At 40.2% G+C, this 22,495-nt stretch overlaps 1 protein-coding gene and 1 long non-coding RNA gene across 3 annotated transcripts in view; one reads left to right on the top strand and one right to left on the bottom strand.

The window, feature by feature from the left end:
- Nucleotides 1-22,495, bottom strand: part of TAFA1 (TAFA chemokine like family member 1) — a 512,889-nt gene that overhangs the window by 396,735 nt on the left and 93,659 nt on the right. The gene's annotated exons all lie outside the window — the stretch shown is intronic.
- On the top strand, nucleotides 3,693-10,025 carry LOC122487416. The gene is made up of 2 exons (XR_006298376.1): nucleotides 3,693-4,430; nucleotides 9,741-10,025. It is a non-coding gene; the product is annotated as an uncharacterized LOC122487416 (long non-coding RNA).

Raw genomic sequence — 22,495 nt, 5'->3', positions numbered from 1 at the left:
AGGTATTTATATGAAACAATGTGAAGTGACTGAATGCTTGAGGGTTTTTGTTTGTTTTGTTTTGTTTCTTTCTGTGCCTAGAAGTCTCTTAACATATTACGAGGGAAAGGAAAGATTATCCTACAAAGTACTCTTATTTCTAGACCTTGAGAAACTAGTTTGGGAAACAATAAACCCCTGACATAATGGAAAAATCATTCTGGTGCTTTCACTCTTGTCTTTTGAAAACTTGTATCCTTGAAAACACTATTATGAGATTTTCCCCTCAGTCAAATCCTTGGGGCCTGAGTGGCTGATGGCAGGTCCTTAACAAACAGGTGAAAAGCAGAAGGAAAGTACCCTTTGAAAATTTCAGCGAACCACTGGGCCAAAATTCACTATCAACTGAGAAACAAATTAATTGATCCACACTGTATCTCATCAGAATGCTCACTGATGGAGGAGAGAATCCCACATACCAGGTGATTTTTTTTAATTACACCTTTTTGATTTGTATCCACCCAAGAAGGAGACAAATCAAGAAAAAGAAAAAAAAAATCCCCCGCTGTTCCCCCAGGGTCTGTTGTTCACCCCCCCCCCCCTTTCTCCATTTAGGAACCCAAAACATATATATTTCGTTTCCTTCCCAACCTGCTCATTTAAAAAAAAAAGAGAGAAGTAACAAATGCACTCTGTGAATGGGGTTGCCATGGAGAAGCTGTTCCAGGTAAAGAATAGTCACTACAGAAAAGTGGCATGCGGCTTGTCAGCAGAAATGCTGCCGCAGCCCCAGAGCAATCATGATTCTGCCCCTGCTCGTTTAAATACAACAGGGTTCTGCAGGTCTCCAGAAAAGGCTCTGTCCCTTCGTGGGGGGGGGGGGGGGCTGGCTTTCCAGAGGAGCTGCATCCTGGCTGTTTGTATTTAAATCAAAGCACACACTGTCGTATTTAAGAGAACCCTAATGAAAATCCTTTGTTTAAAGCTTTTCCTCTGGTTTCAGAGCATCAGGTTTACGTATAGTGGGATCAACCCATAGAGTTCTAACTCGGGACCTCTGCCAGTGTGAAGGAAATAAAGGTCCATTGTGAGCTGCCTTAGTTTTGACTCTTCCCTTTTTCTTGAAAAAAGGCATCGGCCCAAATCAGAGGAATAAGTACAAGTTTACCTTTCTGGAGTCCAGCCTTTTTCTCTGCTGGTTAAAAATTATTATTTTTTATTTATTTTTATTTAAAAAAATTTTTTTTAACGTTTATTCATTTTTGAGACAGAGAGAGACAGAGCATGAATGGGGGAAGGTCAGAGAGAGAGGGAGACACAGAATCTGAAACAGGCTCCAGGCTCCAAGCTGTCACCACAGAGCCCGACGCGGGGCTCGAACTCACGGACCGCGAGATCGTGACCTGAGCCTAAGTCGGACGCCCAACCCACTGAGCCACCCAGGCGCCCCCAAAATTATTTCAAGACTATGTAAGTAAATTTAGGTTCCTTTATTAAACTTCAGCATAACAGCTCAGGTTTCAGAGAAAGGAAGTATGTTTAAGGGGACATGAGATACACACACATACCCTAAATATGCAGGAGCCATATACATCTATCATCATACCTAAGGTTGTTTCAATGTAAAATGGAAAGAGAATCTTGATATTTTGGAAGGAACAAAGAAACGGTGATTGCGACTCAGTTAAGACTTGTTCAAATAAACTGCTATTCAGCAAGCCCTCATGATCTAATCCTTCAAGAATCGGCTTCTAGCTTTGAGCATGCAACAAATACCACTGACATTTCTTAAGTATCTATTATGTTCCAAGCACGAGGCTGGATCCTTTATATTCATAACTGTGTTTGGTCCTCAAAGTAACTCCATGGTGGTTTACAAACAAGAAAATAGTGGTTTAGGGGCGCCTGGGTGGCTCAGTCGGTTAAGCGACCGACTTCGGCTCAGGTCATGATCTCACGGTTCGCGAGCTCCAGCCCCTCATCGGGCCCTGTGCCGCCATCTCGGAGCCTGGAGCCTGCTTCGGATTCTGTGTCTCCCTCTCTCTCTGCCACTCCCCTGCTTGCGATCTCTCTCTCAAAAATAAATAAATAAACAACAACAACAACAAGAATAATGAAGAAGGAGGAGGAGGAGAGGGAGGAGGAGAAGAAAATAGTGATTTAGAGCGGTTAAGCAACTTGCCAAGTCCTATTCTTCCATACTCTGGCCAAGCTGAAGGTTCAAACCTGGGTCTCGCAGACTCCTGCAGAGTGTGAGTTTCCTCCTCCGCGCTGCCAGAAAATCAGGAAATGACAAAATTCAGCTGCGGGACCGCAGCCACACAAAGCACGTGCCCCATCACTGAGGACTGGGCAGCCTCAGAGAAGCAATGATATAGGCTTTGTTTGGCCTAGGCTAGGTATCCCGGAGATGCATTATGGCAGACACTGCTGGACGACCATCTGAAATCTACTCTCCCCGGCTCTTTGCTAACAAGTGGCAACATGCCCAGCTTCACTACTCCACTTGCCAGGCTGCTGTACAGACACGTGTGGCGAGTGACATGTAATCAAAAGCTTCGGGTAAGGTTTGCAGCGAAGTTTTCTAAAAGGGTCTCGTTTGGCCAGTCTGTGTCTTCTTGCGTTTTCACCTGCCTGCACACCCATCTCAGGGCTGAAAGGTGGGTGACAAGTCATAATAATCAGAGAGGAACTCAGAAGATAGAGACCAGGGGCTAAGAGACTTCACTAACCTGAAGACGGTGATTCAAGTCCTGGTTTCTTGTTTATGTAAAAGAAAATTACCATGACTCTTCTTTAAGCCAGTTTTACTTAGGGCTTCTGTCATACAAAGTCAAAACCAGCCCAAATGAAACCTCCAGGGCGTTAGAATAAGAAAGAAAAAGGAGTCAGAATTCATTCCTTTGTCTTCCCAGTGGGATGATAGCGTCCCGGAGGCTAAGAGACCTTATCGCTTACATCTCCTTTTTTGCCTCCCCCAATACCCAGAACTTTTCCAGATAAACAGCGGAGTCTATAGTCACTTGCTTACTTAAGCCAGTAGATATTTTAGAAAAGAGCCAAGGAAGGTCTAACTTTCCGGATGTCATTTTTTTTTCTTTTAAAGCTAAACCCAATTCAAATACTTTAGGAAAATATACCCTGGATGGATTCCAACAGGCCACTGACACTGACTGACAGTAAGCACCATCTACCTGAAGAAAACAACAACCCAGAATTAAATTTGTCTCTCAAAACGACAGTGGCTAACAAAGGAGATATGTGGATATTTAAATTATAGTTGGCAAAGAAACGACTTTTTACGCACACACACACACACACATGCACGAGCCCACAAACACACACCTATCAGGGGTCCTTGTAGAAACTCATCCCACTAAGAGTCTGAAGGCAACTTGAGTGTCGGTCTCCTGATTGAACCCCCTTCTCCCTCTAAGGACTCACTGTGGCCTTGTTCCCTTTCAGGCCATTGGATCTATTTGCTTTTGAAATCTCCAAATTTCCCTCCCACCCCCAGGGTCTAGTTTGCATACTTACTCTCTCCCCTTGCACGTGCCTTGGGAAACCTGGGTGGCTCAGTCATTTGGGCGTCTGACTCTTGATTTCGGCTCAGGTCATGATCTCATGGTTTGGTCAGTGAGATTGAGCCCCATGTCTGACTCTGCACTGGCAGCACAGAGCCTGCTTGGGATTCTCTCTCTCTCTCTCTCTCTCTCTCTCTGCTCCTCCCCTGTCCAAATGCACACACACTTTCTCTCTCTCAAAATAAATAAATAAACAAACATTTTGTAAAACTAGAAGGCATTGCTCTACAGCTGCTTAATCTTCTCTAAAGCCACAGTACCCCCACTGGTAAATGAATAAAAGAATACAATCTCATCTGGTTCTTGGCTAGATTCTATGAGGTTATAGATTAACAAGACTGGCATAGTATAAGCTTCATAAGATATACTCAATCAGTAAATATTGGTGGCCTTGGTTGTATGACTCAATCAAAATTCAATCTCATAGCGACATTTATTTTAGCTCTCCCTTTACTCCAATCAATTAATCAGGGATCTCCTTTTAATCCAATTAATTAATCCAATCCAATTAATCAGTCGTCTCCATTGCACTATTCATTTCAACTAATGTCCACTCTTATTCTGATGCCCAGCCCCAATCCCACACTCTCCAAGAGTCCAGTCCAACCACTATGACATCAGAAATGTCTCCAAGTTTTGCATTCCATCCAGCCCCTGGGGCTTTACAAACTGAACTTGAACCACAATGCTACAGTGATTCTAAGACATGAGCTTGAATGCTGAAGGTTTTATGCAGCCCAACGCCCTGCAGCAAGACACCCAAACACCCACCTGCGCTCAGTAGCTGAAACCCGTATTCACTCTGCGGATTTAACAGTCCACAGCAACAGCGAAAAAGTTTGCTTAAACCACCTCAGAGCAACACTAGTAAGTACAGCGGCAGATTGAAGAAGGGCAGCAGCATGGTGGTGAGAAATCTGAAAATAAACATAAAGATGCCGGAAAGGTGGGACTTGAAGGCAATTCACCTATGCTCTTCCTCTGGGGAGAAGAGAGGCAACTGACTGGCCAGCTCAAACAGTTCTGACAGCCACCTTAGAGCCAGACTCTCCTTTTGGGAATGAGTATGAGTCCAGGGGTGATTCTAGAGAGATGACATCACGCATCATCCAGAGCGTGGGAGGATGTGGGATCTCCCAAGAGGAGCTGTAAGAATCACTGATGAGTAGAAACAAATAAATAAATAACCACTACTTCATGATGGTTCCAAAGATCACATGTGCGACCAGTCCCATGTCGCTGCAAACAATTACCCAGGGAGACCCTAATTCCCCAATTCAGTCATTACACATGGACTGGTTTCCTAAAATATTTATTAAGGCATTAAGCCGGTACTAGGGATAAAATGGTGAATCGTCAGAAAAAGTCTCTACCTTCATGGAGCTGCTCATCCTTTGGGACAGGCCAACATCAAACAAGTCATCAATGAATGACCAAGAGAATAACAGGTTATGAAGGAAAAGGACAGGGTGGTGGGCTGGAGATGAGCTGGAGAGGTGACAGGGAGGGCTTTACAGGGGGCGTAATATTTGGGCTGAGACGGTCACAATGAGAAGGAACCATCTCTGCAAAGATCTAGTGCAAAGAGAGTCTTGGAGGCAAAAGGAACAGAGGTGCAAAGGCCCGGAGGCAGAAAAGACTTGGTGTGCTTGGGGAAGAGAACTATGACAATACAGGGAAACCGAGACAGGAGAGGTTGAAATGGACAGGAGCCAAATCGGAAGAGCTTTGGAGGCTGGAGTACAAACTCAAGGTTTTACTCTAACAAAGGAAGGTTTTAGAGCATTGCAAGGGCAAGCCCCAAGCTCTGCTGTGGCTTGGATTCAATGGAATAAGAGAAACAGGAAGACGACTCAAGAGGCTGCTGTGGAGGCCTGTATGGTTCAAGTGAGTCTGGGCAATGGCAGACATGGGAACAAATGGCAGGATTTGAGCTGATCTTGGAGAAAGAACCACTTGTGGCTTTTACCCAAAGGCCTCGCTACTCCAAATGTCAGCAGCAAGCTGTTCAAGTGCCTGAAATTTCCGAAATTACATAATTAAAAAAGAGAACGGGTTATGTTCAAAACTAACTCAAGGCAGAGATTTTAGGAAGTTTTGCTTCCAGCTTCAGCTTCCTGAATGCATGGCTGCTTTGTTGTTGGCCAACTCTTTAAACTAACTGAGGTGCGGTGGGTTCTACATCCCAGGGTCTGTCCCAGGCTACCTGGAAGGGTTGTTGTGAAAAGTTAACTAATTAATAACAAATAAAGTAAAAGCCTTTAAGGCTCTATGCCAATATTTCCCAAACCAAAACACGTTTGTCCCAAGAAATAAGAAAATAAACACTACGTAGTCAGACACAGGTATAGGCTTCTATATCACGGACTTATCAGAGCCTTTAATGAATTAATGGGTATGTTACCGGCCAATATCATACTGCATTTCTCAAAATTATTTCAAGAAGGAGGTTTTTTTTCCCTCTCAGACCACCTGATTGCAACTGCCATGGAACCCAGTTTGGCGAACACCGTATTACAGAGATGGAAAAGACTATTACTGAGACACCAGGAGCCCTTTTAAAATCCAGAATCTGCTAGCAGGGATCATGTATTGCACAACTTATAATTCTCAGGGCTTTGGAGAAGAATTACCAGGTTAGGGAGTCAGCATCTTGCCTAGGTGCCAAACACATAAGGTACTGATCACACAGTAAGAAGAAAAGAGATGCCTAGGCAACACATTTTAGAAATGGAGCCTCCCATAAACCATAGACAAAACCTGTGAAGTAGCCGTATTGATCTCCACGTAACAGATAGGAGAACTGGGCTTGAAGGGGTTGAGTGACCGACATCAGTACATGCAACTAATGTGAAACCAAGAAGGGAACTTCTAACCACTATACCAAAGGCTCATTAAAAAAAAAAAAAAAAAAAAAAAAGAGTATAGTGACACACAATGTTACAGTAGTTTCAGATGTACAACATAATGATTCAAGTTTTCTATACATTACATTCTGCCCACCACAAGTGCACCTACCTCTGTCATCATACAACTTTATTACAGTATCATTGACCATATTCCCCGTGCTGTGCCTTTTATTCCTGTGACTTATTCATTCCACAACTGGCTAGTGTGGCACCTGTTCCAATTCTAACCACAAGGAGCAGCAGAGAGCAAGACTGTCAAGGGTTATTTAAACCCTGGCTTTCCCACTTACCAACCATGTGATGTTAGGCAAGTTGCTTAACCTCTCTGAGCCCTGGCTAACTCTTGTGCACCAGAAAAATAGTAACAATGCCCCCCATCCACTCTTAGGTTTGTTATGAGGATGAAATGGGACAAAATAAGTACTTAGCTCAGCTCCAGGCACATTGGGAGACCCTATTAAGTATTCAGTCTTGCGTACTATTTTGTACAGGATATTTAATTTGTATGTATAATTTGGGATGTTTCAGGGGCAAAGGCCCCCTGGGGGAATTCTGGGTGCCAAAAGATGAGGAAGAGCTTCACACTTTTCAGAGTTTTGATTAGCATGATTTATTCTGATGTCAAAGTCAAGGTTTAAGTGACAAAGCACAAAAGCTACACATTTTCACTTAATCTAGGGAGACTATCTTTTTCCAGAAATCAGCTTTGAGTAAAAGACTTTATTATTTTTTTTCTGGGAGCACTCAGTTTAGAGTTAACTCACTGAGCCTGAGCAATATGAAGAAAATTGGAAACCTAGTGAGAGATAAAGACTTAGCTCCGGATGTCTAAATGATTCCCAACGTATTGCTCTAAGTACCAGATTTTCTCTCCACGGAGCGTGCCCACATAATAGCAGGTGGGGACAAGCACGGGAAGAACGGATCATGAGAACGTGGTAGACAACCAGGAATGACATGTGTGCATATGTGTGGAGGGAGTCTGTTGTGACTATGAATAAAGCTGCTGATTTAAAATCATACCTATTCTCGCCTTAGTTAAATCCACAAGAATTCAGTTTTTGACCTTTAAAAAACAATATCGTCTTGTTCACAGTCCCCTGTGAATTGCTTGTCTACTTATTAAAATTGTTGCCTGGCTCATAAAGTTGTGGCTGAAGTCCTGCCTCTTAGCCATTAACTTCAGGATCTGAGCACAGTCTTCTATTCATTACACTCTTACGTCTCTTAGCAGAAGGATGTAGAGTCTTGCTCAGAATTGGATTTGGATGGCCTCCGATCTTGATGAGTTTAAATTGGAAAACAAGATGTTAGATTAGTATAACGACTACGTGCAACAAAGTGTTCGGCCTCTGGAGTCAGCCTGCCTGACTTTGTGTCTTGGTTCCACTACTAAAGGCAAACTCTCTAAGCCTGTTAATTCAGTTGAATACCTGAATAATAATAATAATAATAATAATAATAACTACATGACATTGGTACCTGATTATGAGCATTAAAGGAAAAGTAGGGTACCTGGATCATAAACACTCGCTATCATTATTGTCACCACCATCACCATCACCATCATCACCATCACCACCACCATTAATCATTACTATTATCATCAATCACCACCATTCCCACCACTATCAGCAACACCATCATCATTACCACCATCATCACCATCACCACCACAATCATGACTGTCAATCACCACCATTGCCATGACCATCATTACCACCATCATCACCATCACCACCACAATCATTATTGCTGTCAATCACCACCATTGCCATGACCATCATCATTACCACCATCATCACCATCACCACCACAATCATTACCACCATCAATCACCACCATCTCCATGACCATCATCATTACCACCATCATCACCATCACCACCACAATCATGACTGTCAATCACCACCATTGCCATGACCATCATTACACCATCATCACCGTCACCACCACAATCATTACCACCATCAATCACCACCATCTCCATGACCATCATCATTACCACCATCATCACCATCACCACCACCATCAGCACCACAATCGTCATCACCACCACCATCACAACCACCATCATCAACACCATCACGAATCTACAATCACCATCCCCACCACTACCGGCAGCACTGCCATCATCACCACCATGAGCACTACCACTGTCAGCAGCAACAAAAATGTCAAAGTCCACACAAACCTATAAGCCCGATTCTTCAAGATCCACTTAATATCTTCGTATCTTCTTTCATTTCTCCCACGCCCATTTTAACCTGTGCTTATGTTTTCCATGTTACAAGTAAAAGCAATTTTAAGCCTAACAGGAAGTTAATCAAGAGCCATTGTGGCAGCTAGCTGTGGTCTTTAACAACCTAATTTCTATTTCTGCCTAATTTAGATAGCTTAACTCAAATGTTCTGCCCTCCGTCCCTTTTCTGACACTCATACACTATCAATGGCCTTCATATTTTCTGATTAATCCCTAAATGAGACTCATCCGTCTTTTAAATATTTATCTGTAAAGACTTCTCCTCCCCTTTAGTTACCAAATGAGTCTACTCAGATCTACTCAGGATCTTCAGAAATATGACTGCTGAATTTTGCTTGGGGTCTGATATAGCAAAAATCAGTTAAGAAAGCTCATTTGTGAGTTTTCAGTTTATATTAACTGTTCTTGCAGTGAAACCCTGGTGTACACATTTTACATTTTCAGGGTAGGTAGTAATATCATTATTCTAAACCAATATCCAAAAATACTGAGTTCATCAGATTCTGCAGACTAAATCTCTAAAACTCCCATATTCCTCTTTTTAGAAAGACAGAAATTATGAGCCTATTATATTGAAGAGTTCACACAAACTGCTCTTCTGTAATGAAACAGGAACATGACCACTCAGTGAAGAACATTCCACATTCTCAAGTCAGGCTGGCAGGATTGCTGGGTCATCATTGTTAGTGAACGAGGTGCATAGTCAAACGAACCCCCATCTAACATGATGTGCCTCACATTATAACCTCCCAGAGTACAAATATCATCCCATGATGTATTCTTGACTATGCCTTTGGCCTATAAACTCTGTATTTTGTCTATAAGCTCCCTCTTGCTCTGTATTTGGTCTATAAGCTCATCTTTATCTATTATTCCAGCCTGGGAAAGGGACCATAACAGAAAATCAATGGATATTTGCTGATATGTAAAGCATGTTTATGCTTGGAAATATATAATTTTTGAAAACATAGACAGCCATCAAATTCACTATTTGTTTTCCTTCAGGATTACAGGGGAGAACTGAATGATCTCCAAGACGAAAGATGGAAGTAACCAAGCAAGACATGAGAGCCTTCCAAGGAAGATTCTGACAACCAGCTGCCAAGTTGCTGGTACAGCACTTAGTAAAGAAAATTGAGCAGTGCACAACTGATGTGCTCATTATCAAAGTCTAAGAGGCATATTTATTTGTTTGTTCACTGATTGAGTCATTCAACTAGCATTGGCTGAGTGCCTATAGTGTGCTAGGCACTGGGGGCTCAACAGTAAATAAAAGAAATGGAATTTACAGATTTGCACAACGGCACCGGCTTTGGCATTAGAGTTTTAGAGCAGCATATGTGTCTCAGTTTGGGTCCCAGAAATCAGAGCTGAGACATGGACTTATGTACAGGTAGTTTATTGTGAAAGTAATTCTGTGAGACAAGAACAAGGGAAGAAGGAGAGTGACACAATTAAAGAGCAAGTCAAATATAAGTGGGTGTTTTGAAAGTCTGTGTTGAAGGCAGTAGGGACTGCTGAGAATCCACTGGGGCCTCTGAGGAGCACACACGGCACTTTCTAGATTGTCCACCAGGAAAGTTGGAAGGCTGCAGTGTTTACCCACTAGTCAGCACTGTCTCCGTTGGCTAAAGGTTGTTTGCAGGCTACCGTTATACACAGGCTGAGTGGGTTCCCTGGAAAAGACCTTGAAATGGGAAGCAGGAAGGCACTGAGCACCCCTGAGGCAGGTGCTGCCAGCATGAAGGGAATCTGAGCCCCTGAGGCACCGCCCGCCAGAGCTGTGGCTAAAATGAAGGGTAAATTGGGGAACCGCAACTTGAGACACCAAAACCCAGGGACTGTCATTCTTTAAGAAGCTTTAATGAGGGCCCGCTTCCAGGCCCTTTGCTAGGATACTGTCTGTGAGCTTGAAAAGACAAAGGGCTTCCACATCTCCAATTATACCCATCTTTAGGCAGGGACTGTATCTCTCCAGCACACTTAGAACATCTTTCAGCTCACAGCCACAGCCCAAAGAAACTTTTCTGGTGATGAGATTCACTGTCCCTTTTTAAAGCATATTAAATGTTAATTTTCAAAACAACAAAAAATGGTAGTAGTAGTAATAATAATAATAATGGTGATAATGGCAAAAAATACGCACGCACGCACACACACACACACACACACACACACAAAACACACAAAAAACAATAGGACAAATGACTCTTTCTATGTACCAGGCTCTCAGAGATTTACATATATCATCTCTTTTATTCCTCCACTAATTCAATGACATAGGTACCATTATTATCATCCCCATTATGTAGATGAGGCAACAAAGGTTACAAGAAGTTAATAAGATATGCCAGTGAGATGCAAGCCAAAGACTGAAACCCACAGTCAGATTTGAGTCTGCACTCACTATAGCATTCTGTGTCTGGAAGCCTAATGGAGAACCTGAGCGTTGCCCGCTTGTTCCAATCATCTGCATTTTTTCACACCTATTTCTTGTATACAGTCAAGCGCTTTCAGATATCATGAGTCTCAATCGATGCCTGGTGGAGGCAGAAAGTTGTCCATTTCTATTCTAGAACTGAAAAGAAATACAGAGCTCATCCACTATGACCCCAACCTCAGCCCCCCACCCTTTGTCCTTACCCCCTTACCCATATTTACAGATGCTCCAAGAGAGCAAAAGTTCCATGGGTAGGGATAGAGCAGGTTCCAAAACTCTTGTTTATTAGTAAAGGTTCTAGGAGCCCAGGCTCTGAACTCAGATTTCCTGAGTTTGAATCTGACTCACACAAGTTCTCCAAAGCATTGGTTTTCTTACCTACAATATGGGCATGATAATAGTGTCTTATGTGTTAGATAGTATTTACAAATTCTGTAGCACAGGCTCTTAAACTTGGAAAGCATTGGCTATTATGCTTATTCCCTCCACTGTCATATACCCTTTATGAAAGGAGCTCATGCTCCTAACTTAGAGAGTTGGGGCTCCAATTAAAAGTTCATGATGTGGGGCACCCAAGTGGCTCAGTCGATTAAGCATCCAACTCTTGATTTCACCTCAGGCCATATTCTCACGGTTCATGAGGTCTTGACCCCACATCGGGCTCTATGCTGACAGTGAGGAGCCTGTTTTGGATTCTCTGTCACCTCCTCCCTCCGCCCCTCTTCCACTAGTGCTCGCTCTCTCTCTCTCTCTCTCTCACTCTCTCTCACTCTCTCTCAAAATAAATAAATAAAATTTAAAAAAATTCATGATGCTATGAACATATCTTCCTCACAAATGCACATAGGTACCGAATGTTTCAGACGGTCTCAGGGACATCACAACCTACTAAGCATCCTTATGGGCCACACAGGGATATGTTGAGGGATTCCTAAAGTCTGTAGTGAATCAAACACACTTAAAAGTAAGTTTCGTTCTTTATCAAAGTGTAAACGTTGTATCGATATTCTCATAGTACAGCTGGTTAATTAAGAAAGCAAAGGTAGCCCATAGTATCCGAACAAATAGCTACTCTATCGTTAAACCTACAACCAAATATCAGGTGAGCAACTATACGGATTTAGAAATAATTCCCGTGGACACACTGCTATACCACTTGGTTGTTAAACCAGTCGCAGACCAAGCCACTATGCTAAATGAGAAGAGATGAACTCAGGCTGAATGAAATAAGTCCAATTATTTAATTGAAATTCTCAAGAACAGACCTCTGCCATTTCAGACAACTGAAGGAGTATTACCAGACCTGGAGGTCCCACTGCCTACCTGACTATGCACCATGTTTTCTTGGGTATACAATAGGAAGAATTCTGTATTATCTTAGGAAGGGTTCCTCTAGGAGTTTTGTGCAAATTGTGCAAGAAGAAACGACTGCTTCCCATTTTTCCCTTTAGAGTCCTTCACCCATCTCTTCCTAATAGACAACATCCCCTTCAGGCACTCTGGGAAATATTTAAATGGAGTAGAGCCTTTGGCAAACCTTTAAAGGTACCAAAGGCAGCAGCCCCCTTTTTCTATGCTTCTTGTCAACTTTTTTCCCCAGTGAGTACCTCTTACCTTCTTAACTTTTCTGCACTTATAATGCATCTTAGCATCTAAGGAGGTGAACCTGAAAATGAGCATGATGGAGAGTTGCCAAGGGAGAAAAATAACACATTTTCCTATGGCAAGAGGAAATGCTTGCGTGAGAGCTATCTAGGGTGGGGAGGAAAGGAAGGAGGAGAAGAACGGAGGAAGGGAGGAGGAAGGAATCTACAGAAGTATTTTCAAAAATGAAGGTTATTTTCTTTACTGCTATTTTCAGTGGGTCAGCCCCCAGTACCCAGTGAGTCATGAAATTTCAATGAGTCATGAAAATACACACACACACACACACACACACACACACACACACACATATATAAATGCCATGAAGTAAGTTAAGGTGAATAAAAGCAACTGAAGTCTTAATATAAAAATAAATAAATTTCTCATTTATTTCAAGTCCTGCTTATGGAATTTTAAGCAACTTGCTTTTTCCAGGCTTTGCTTTTTACAATGAACACATAAAATATGCCAATGGCAAACTACTAGGTTTATCTTGACATTGGTTTTCATCAGAACATGGCCCTAAATTCATATTTAACTTATTTTCTCTCCTCATACAGGAGTAAGTGTTCCTGTCATGTGGATTGCTTAAGCTGCACATTATGTGTAGCTCCATATAATCCTTTTCATTCTATTATCGTCCCCTCATTTATGATTCCATTCCAACCTGCACTTCTCCTGGGACATATGCGATTATTTAATCTTTTATAACTTACACTGCATAGAAGACAGAACTCCCACTGGGCCACTGTATTTATAAATATGATGAAATCTATACATTATAGGGACAACTTCCCCCAGTTATTGGCGTCACTGCCTTGGCGGAGATGAAAGACTGGCTGTATAATTGAAAAGGAAATTCTCAAAATCATTAGGAAAGTTAGATCACATAGAAAGCCTTGGAACTAAATGATACAATGAGCAGTTGTATCAGAGACCCAGACAGAGCAGAACATCATGAAAATTTGACTCTGGAGTTAGATAAAATGAACTTTGAAACCCAGAGACATGACTTATTAGAGATCTCAGCTTTCTTCTTTCTAAAATGGAGATAAAAAGAACACCTACTTCATGAGATAGATGTGACTATAAAGGGACTGTATACCTCAGGCTTAGCAGAGTGCTTGGCACACACATATGGAATACTCTAGAAACACTGGCTGCCATTATTATCAGATACAAAGGACTACAATATATTTGTAAACATCCTGCAATTAACCTTCCTCTATGCTTCCAAATGATGACCCCATACAAAATTGCTATCAAAAATCATACTTAAGCTTCTGGAGGGAAAGAAGGGTACTTCATTTTTAATTGATTATCATTTGTTGTTACAAATCACAGTGCATGTGTTTTAACTGATCTAGATGACAAAGGTATGATATTGAACAAAATAATAAATTATGTCCATTTCTGTTAGTATTTTTATACTCAGTCATGAGCACTGCTTCATTGTGGGAGAATTGGAAAACACATGATGATTGAATTAGGAACACCACGGAGAACTTAGTATCCCAGCTGGTTCATTCACACCCCAGACACATACTGTTCTTATTCAATTACAGCCTGTACATTCAGTTCAATAGTGTTCTTCAAAAACCTTGTTAGTGAACTTCAAATTTCTTGGAACGCCAAAAATAAGCTTGATTATGTGAAAGATCCACTGACACAGAATAATGAGTACAAGAATTTTAAAAACAGAGGAAAATATTCATATTTTGTATTATTTAATAATGATTTAGCCAGAATATCCTGAGGAATCTATATGTGTATATATGTATGTATATTGTGTATTATATATATAATATGATATTATTATTCACATTCTGTACCTATAGTCAGGTATATTTTAAAATTCTACATCAAATCGTGTCCCATGAAAAACTAGGATGAAATGCATTATAAGGAGTATTTTTCAGCCCACGCTGAAACATTATTTATTAGCAAGGAAACTCAGTATTCTTTTCTTTATTAAGACTTGGGGAAATTTACACCCTGGATTGTCATCCCCATACTGCTGACTCAGTAATAGGAAAAAGCTGCGGCCAAAAAAATAAAGAAATGAATGAATGAATGAATAAATAAAAAAAGCTACTGGAAGAAAGAAGACACTATTGGCTCCATGCAGGATTTGAATTTGCAATTTAGCGCTCAATCTAAGCTAAAATCATATAAAGTTCTTAGATGACTTTTAGTTAACTTTTCAGGCATTTGACAATAAAAAATGGAGCCAGACCTTCATATTCCTAAAGGTGAGAGGGATTTGAGAAAAGTACTTTAACACTTTTAGTACTTCACATAATCCTTTTATTCTCTTAGGGGAACTGAGTCCTCTGGGGATATCTCTTATCACATGTTCTAGAATAACCACCCCCAAAGCCTCATGGAAAAACAAGTTTTTTTCCATGTATTTTCATAAAAGAGTAGGCCTACAACAAATACCTACCACACAGAAACCTGAAGGTGGAGAGTGGTATCTTCAAAAGGCCCATTACCCAATAGTTATAAACCTCACCACAGGTAAGATGAGGCCGTATCATCTCTGTAACTCTCAGGACGGGAAACAGATCCAGACACAAATGTTAAGGCTGTGGAGGCAATGCGAAAACTGACTGGTGTAGTTTGCAAGCAAGAGGGCCACTTGAGTATTCTCCACTCACTCTCCAGATTAAGGATACCATAGTTCTCTTAAAAGAAGAATGGAATGGGGGCGCCTGGGTGGCTCAGTCGGTTAAGTGTCCAACTTCAGCTCAGGTCACGATCTCGCAGTCCGTGAGTTCGAGCCCCGCTTCAGGCTCTGGGCTAATGGCTCAGAGCCTGGAGCCTGCTTCCGATTCTGTGTCTCCGTCTTTCTCTGTCCCTCCCCCACTCATGCTCTGTCTCTCTCCCTCTCTCAAAAATAAATAAACGTTAAAAAAAATGGTTTGGTAGTGGCATCAAATCAGACACATAGACTGATGGAATAGAATACAGAGCCTAGAAACAGTCTTGCATATATCGTCGAACAATTTTGGACAAGGGTACCAAGAGTTTGGAATGCACAAAGGACAGTCTTTACAACAAATAAGTGAATATCCACGGGCAAAAGAAGGCAGAAGGCAAAAGTTTAATCCTAACCATATAGTATATATAAAAATTAACTTAAAATGTATCAGAACTAAACATACAAGCTAAAGATATAAAGCTCTTAGAAGAAAACATAAGGGAAAGTCTTCTTGACATTGTATTTGGCAATGATTTCTTGGATGGGATACCCAAAGCACAGGAAGCGAAAGTAAAAATAGACAAATCGGACCGTATAAAGTGTAAATTGTGCATCAAAGGACACAGTCAATAGAGTGAAAAGGCAACCAGCAGAATGGGAGAAAATGTTTACAAACTATACATCAGATAAGGGATTAATATCCAAAATACATAAAGAACTCCTACTCAATAACAGAAAAACAACTCAATTAAAAAATGGACAAGACAGTTGAACAGATATCATCTATTCAAGAGAAGGTGCACTAATGGCCAATGAGCACATGAAAAGATGCTCAGCACCACTCACTCTTCATTGGGGAAATGCAAATCAAACCCATAATGAGATACGACTTCACATCCATTGGAACAGTCACTATTTTGTTTAATTTTTAAACTTTTATTTTAGAGAGACAGAGAGAGTGTGCATGCAGGGGAGGCGCAGAGGGGGAGAGAGAATCTTAAGCAGGCTCCATGCTCAGTGCAGAGTCTGGATGGGGCACTGGATCCCACGCCCCTGGGATCCATGACCTCAGCTGAAATCAAGAGTCAGATGCTCAACCAACTGAGCCACCCAGGAACCCCTGGTTACTCTTTTCTTTAAAAAGACAGAAAATAGGGGCGCCTGGGTGGCGCAGTCAGTTAAGCGTCCGACTTCAGCCAGGTCACGATCTCGCGGTCTGTGAGTTCGAGCCCCGCGTCGGGCTCTGGGCTGATGGCTCAGAGCCTGGAGCCTGCTTCCGATTCTGTGTCTCCCTCTCTCTCTGCCCCTCCCCCGTTCATGCTCTGTCTCTCTCTGTCCCAAAAAAAATAAACGTTGAAAAAAAATTTTTAAAAAAAAAGACAAAAAATAGTAGGAAAATTAGAACCTCTGTGCACTGTTGCTGGGAAGGCAAAGTGGTATAATCATTTGGAAAATGGTATGGCTGTTCTTTGAAAAATTAAAAACAGAATACCATATTATCCAGCAATTCCATTTCTGAGTATAATATCCCTAAAAGAACTGAAAGCCTGGTCTCAAAAGAGACAACTGTAAACACGTTCATATCAATGTTTTTCATAACAGCAAAAGGTGGAAGCAACCCAAGGATCCATTGACAGATGAATGTATAAACAAAACGTAGTATATACAGAAAATGGAATACCATTTAGCTCAAAAAGGAAGGAAAGTCTGACACCTGCTACAACATGAATGAACCTTGAAGACATGATGCTAAGTCAAATAAGTCGGCAAAAAAGACATTGTCCGATTCTACTGATACAAAGTACCTAGAACAGTCCACTTCATAGAAACAGTAAGCAGATGATGGTTGAAAGGGGCTGGGGGAGAGAGAGAAATACTGAATTACTGTTGATGGCATGGAGTTTCAGTTTGGAAAAGATGAAAAAGTTCTGGAGATTGGTTGCACAACAGCGTGAACATAGTTACCTTGGCTGAATTGCACACTTAAAAATGGTTAGGATGGTACATTTTACACAATATGTATTTTACCACAATTTTAAAAAACTGGGGGAGCCGGGGTGGCTGCAGTAGTTAAGTGTCAAACTCTTGATTTCTGCTCCAGTCATGATCTCACAGTTTGTGGGATCAAGCCCCGCATCAGGCTCCATGCTGACAGCTCAGCGCCTGCTTGGGATTCTCTGTCTCCCTCTCTCTGTGCCCCTCCCCTACTCACGCTCTCTCTTTCTCTCAAATAAACTTAAAAGAAAAAAAAAACAAAAACTGACGAGTCACTTAAGAAAAAATCAAAGTTAGTTCTGACTCTAGGAAATTTTCATTACGAAGTAATGAAAACTATTAAAACCGAACCCTTACATTAACCCGTCATTCTACTATATTTCCTGGCTATTTGTTATCAAGTTTTGTGTTTATAAAGTAATAGAATTATAAGGAACTATAAATATCAAGTAACCAAGCTTTTTCCAGTTTTAAAGAAAAAGCTGAGAAATACTGCTTGGAGATGGGTCCCACTTCACAAGTTTATACATAGCTAATGGGATTACAAACTTAGAGACCAGTCCTCTGTACATTCTGTTAACTATCTATTAAAAGCTAATGTACTTTTATCCCTGAATGCTGATAACCTACCATGGAATCCAACTGGGGGTTATAACAAATCATATTATCCACTCTGATATACCACATTCCATCCTTATTAACTTGGCTTTTCACTGAACTCATAATCTGATATATTATTGCCAGTTTTCTGAGAATGAGAGCTGGACCAAATCTCATATACGTAATTAATGTGCTCCTGAGAAGTTATGCTTAACTTGATTCTCATACTCCCAGACCTCACTGTACTTTAGCATAACCAAAACCCCAGACTGGCTGCAAGAGAAAATGACGGGCACTTAATGCAGTGAGGAAAGGAAGTTTGCAAACACAGACCACAGTATAATAAAACAATTAATTAAAGGTAACATGCAAAAAGAAATGTCTTTGGGCAAAAGAGAAATGCTTAGAGACACTAATAAAATGATCATTTCATTCATTCAGTATTCAACAATTACGGAGAACCCACTATATTATAGTTATTGTTCTAGATCAGGGATCAGCCACGGTTTCTGTAAAGGAGCTGATAGTAAATATTTCAGGTTTTGCAGGCCAGACAGTCTCTGTCTCCAACCTTTCAACCCTGCCACTGTAGCATGAAGGCAGCTATGGATAATATGTAAGCCAACGGGCAATGCTGTGTTCCAATGACTTTATTTGTAAAAATAGGCAGGTGGGCTGGATTTGGCCCATAGCCATAGTTGCTAACTTCTGTTGTATATATTAGAAAATAATATGGAACTAAACCCAGTAATATTATTTTCACGAATACCTTCCAGTAAAGAGGCAAGGGGAAAGCATACATACATACATAATACATACATATTCAGATGCTATTAAGTGACATGACGTTATGCTCTTTAATGACAGAATGTTCCAACATCTTCTAAACTAAAGGTTTTAAGATCCGGCAATTCAACAGATTGGCAGAAAAATTTGTCAAAAATTCAGACTACAGGGCTTCATCTGGGAAAACTTTTAATTAAGTAGACCTACCACAGACCTCTAGGATACAGCTTGCAGAGCGTCCCTTTTAAGAAGTTCTTCAGGTGAGATCTCTGATTAAACAACTTTTGTTTCTGTAAGTATTATTGATAACAACTCAATTATTAATAACAATTAACAATTGTTAATTAGCAAATAACAGTTATTAATTGTTAATAACATTGAGAGAAAAGCAGAGGAATAAGCTGAATCAATGTTCAAATAATAAATAGCTTTTTCAACACACAAAGGCCAACACATGTGCATTATTGTAAGTAGCAGAGCTAAATGGTATACTCGTCCTTTTATGTAAGAAAGCTAAACACATTTGCATTACGTGCATGATATGAATTCTATGTTCTTCTTTAAGGCTTTTCAAACTGACGTATTTTTGTCAGAGGATAATTGTACATATCAATACCACAGGGTAGTTTGTCCCCGAATTTCGTTTTTACCAGAAATATTTTATGGTAACAACAGGGCATGTGTTACATGAGTATTACAAGCAATTCCAAATCGTCCCCAGACACACTCAACGGGCTTTGAATCAGATAAATAAATCTTCTTGTCATAAAAAAATGAGACATGGGAACAGCTCATAGGAAAAAACTGATAAGGTACAGGCACTTCCTGATTTGCATCCGGCTGTGTTTTCTGCTGACACGTCCATAACACTGAGAGACGGGGACACACATCCAGCATGGCCGAAACTGCCCAGGGATCAGGGAGCAAAGCCTCGAAGAACTACCTCAGCTAATGTGGGTTGCTACTTAGAGCACGTAAAAAACCTCAACCTGGTCCGTCAGATGTCATCTCTCGCTAATTCGGGGGCTCAATATTTGGGCTCTGTGCCAAAATTGCTGTACCAGCATCTTACTTCAACATTTAAAGGACGACTCAGAGCCATCTGGTCAACCAGCCTTTTACTTTATAGACCAAGTAGTTGTGGTCATAGCAGGGGGAACGGCAACAGACTGCTTGGCTTTTCAGCAACATCGTCACACTGCTATTTTTTTGCCCACAATTGCTATTCTTGAACTCCCATGATGCCTCTCTGTATCTTTAACATTTTCATTATGAAGTATAACATGCTTACTGCAAATGCATAAAACATAATTGCAGTAATTAATAAATTACCATATAGCAAACCTTCATGTAATCTTCCCCCAGGCCAAGAAATAAAATTTTGCCAGCATTCCAGAAGGCTCCTGGCTGCCCCCTGGCACTTAAAATCTCCTCCCTCTCTGATAAATGTAACCATAATCCTGACTTTTATAGTCATGGCTTCCTTGCTTCTCTTTATACTTTTATCTCCAGTGAACTATAAATTATACTATAGTTTAGTTTTGCCTATTTCAATGCTATAATTATATCCGTTATAAATTTCTGTGCCATATTCAACATATGTGATACATCCTGTTGCTGCTCTCGATTGTAGTTTTCTTTTTCATAAGTATATAATATTCCATTGTATGAATATATCGGTGTTTATCCATTTATAAATCGATGGATACTGGTTGTTTTCAGTTTAAGACTCTTATAAATAATGCTGCTATGAAAAGTCCTGGGTATGTCTCTTAGTATACAGATGCATGTGTTTCCTTTAAACATGTATCTAAAATGGAAATTGCTAATCCATAAGGTATTTGTATTTTCAGCTGTGTTAGCTGATTTCAATCTGTTTATCAAAGTGTTTGTGTCATTTTACATTCTTACGGGAATCCTATGAAAATTAAAGTTGCTTCATATCTTTATCAGAAACTTGGCATTGTTAACTTTTAATTCTAGCCGTTCTGGTAGGAGTCTCATTGTAGTTGTGTATTTCTCTAATGATTAACAAGATTGACCTTCTTCTCAGATGTTTATTGGTCACTTGTATATGCTTTTGTGCACAGTGCCTGCTTGTCTATTGTTTAACTGCATCAGTTAATTGTTGCTGAGTAACAAACTATTCCACACCTTAGTAATTTAAAACAAACTAAAAGAGGACATTTTCAGCATTTAATCATTAAATATAATATCTACTTGTGTTTTGGTGACTATATTAGATTATATACTCTTTTTGTTGTTTCCTAAGAGTTTTTTAAACTATGAAATAACATAGTTTTGTCACATCTTTGCATTAATTGAAATGACTTCCCTCTTTTATTCTGTTAATGTGTTATATCGGACTTAAAATCTATCAAAGTTAAGCAACTTTAAATTTCTGAATAACCTCTACATGGCATGATATATCAGTCTGCTAACATTGTTTAGGATATCTGCATCTACACTTACACGAGACTGCCCTATATTTTTCACTTTCTGTAACTCCCTTTTTGAGTTTTGACTAATTACGCATACCTTCTAAAATGAACTGGGATTGTGGCAACTTTTAATATTTTAAGATTAGTTGTTTAAGATTATGTTACTTCTCCCTTAAATGGTTGAACTGACAAGTCAACCTAAGCATCAGGTTTCTTTTTGGCAAAATTTATTTCTCTGCAGATAGAATTTCTTTCATTGCCATAGGACCATTCATACTTACTATGAACATTCTGTGTCAGTTTTAAGCAATTGCATTTCTATAGAATATTTTCCCTTTTATTTACATTGTCACGTTTATTGGCACAAAGCTCATAAACTGTCCCTTAAATTTATAGCTGTAGGATATATGATTAGGTTCTGATTTTTATCCCTGATATTACTCCACCCTTTAAAAATTAAGTTCACTAGAGGCTTATTAATTTTATTAATCTTCTCAAAAACTAACTTTTGATTGCACAAATGTTCATTATTGTTGTTTTGTATTTTATTTTTTAATAAAATTTTTTATTCTTTTATGTTTTATTAATTTTTGATAGGCAGAGAGACAGAGCATGAGCAGGGGAGGGGCAGAGAGAGAGGAAGACACAGAATCCGAAGCAGGCCCCAGGCTCGGAGCTGTCAGCACAGAGCCCGACATGGGCTCGAACTCACAAACCGCTGGATCATGACCTGGGCCAAAGTCAGACGCTTAACCGACTAAGCCACCTAGGCACCCCTGTTTTGTATTTTATTAATGTCTGTTCTTACCTTTATTATTTCTTTCTTCTACTTTCTTTGAATTCATTCTGTTCCTTCCCTCTCCTCCTTTTTCAACTTCTGAGAAGGACCTTCAGAGAAAGACTTTCCCTTCAGATACATGCATTGAAGACTAGTTTTTCCCTAAAAGCATGACTATAGCTGCATCTCACAACTTCTGATGCTAGTTTCATTGTCATTCTAATGAAAATATTTTCTAATTTCCATTATATTTTTTTCTATGAACTATGGACTATTTAGGAATGTATTGTATAATTTTCAAACAGTTGGGAGTTTCTAGTTACCTGTGTGTTCTCAATTTCTACAGTAATCAAACTCCAGTCAGAGGACATA

This window comes from Prionailurus bengalensis, chromosome A2, assembly GCF_016509475.1.
Source record: "Prionailurus bengalensis isolate Pbe53 chromosome A2, Fcat_Pben_1.1_paternal_pri, whole genome shotgun sequence".
Classification (NCBI taxonomy): Eukaryota; Metazoa; Chordata; class Mammalia; order Carnivora; family Felidae; genus Prionailurus; species Prionailurus bengalensis.
Note: the sequence above shows the minus strand (reverse complement) of the source record. Positions and strands in the feature narration are given on the sequence as shown.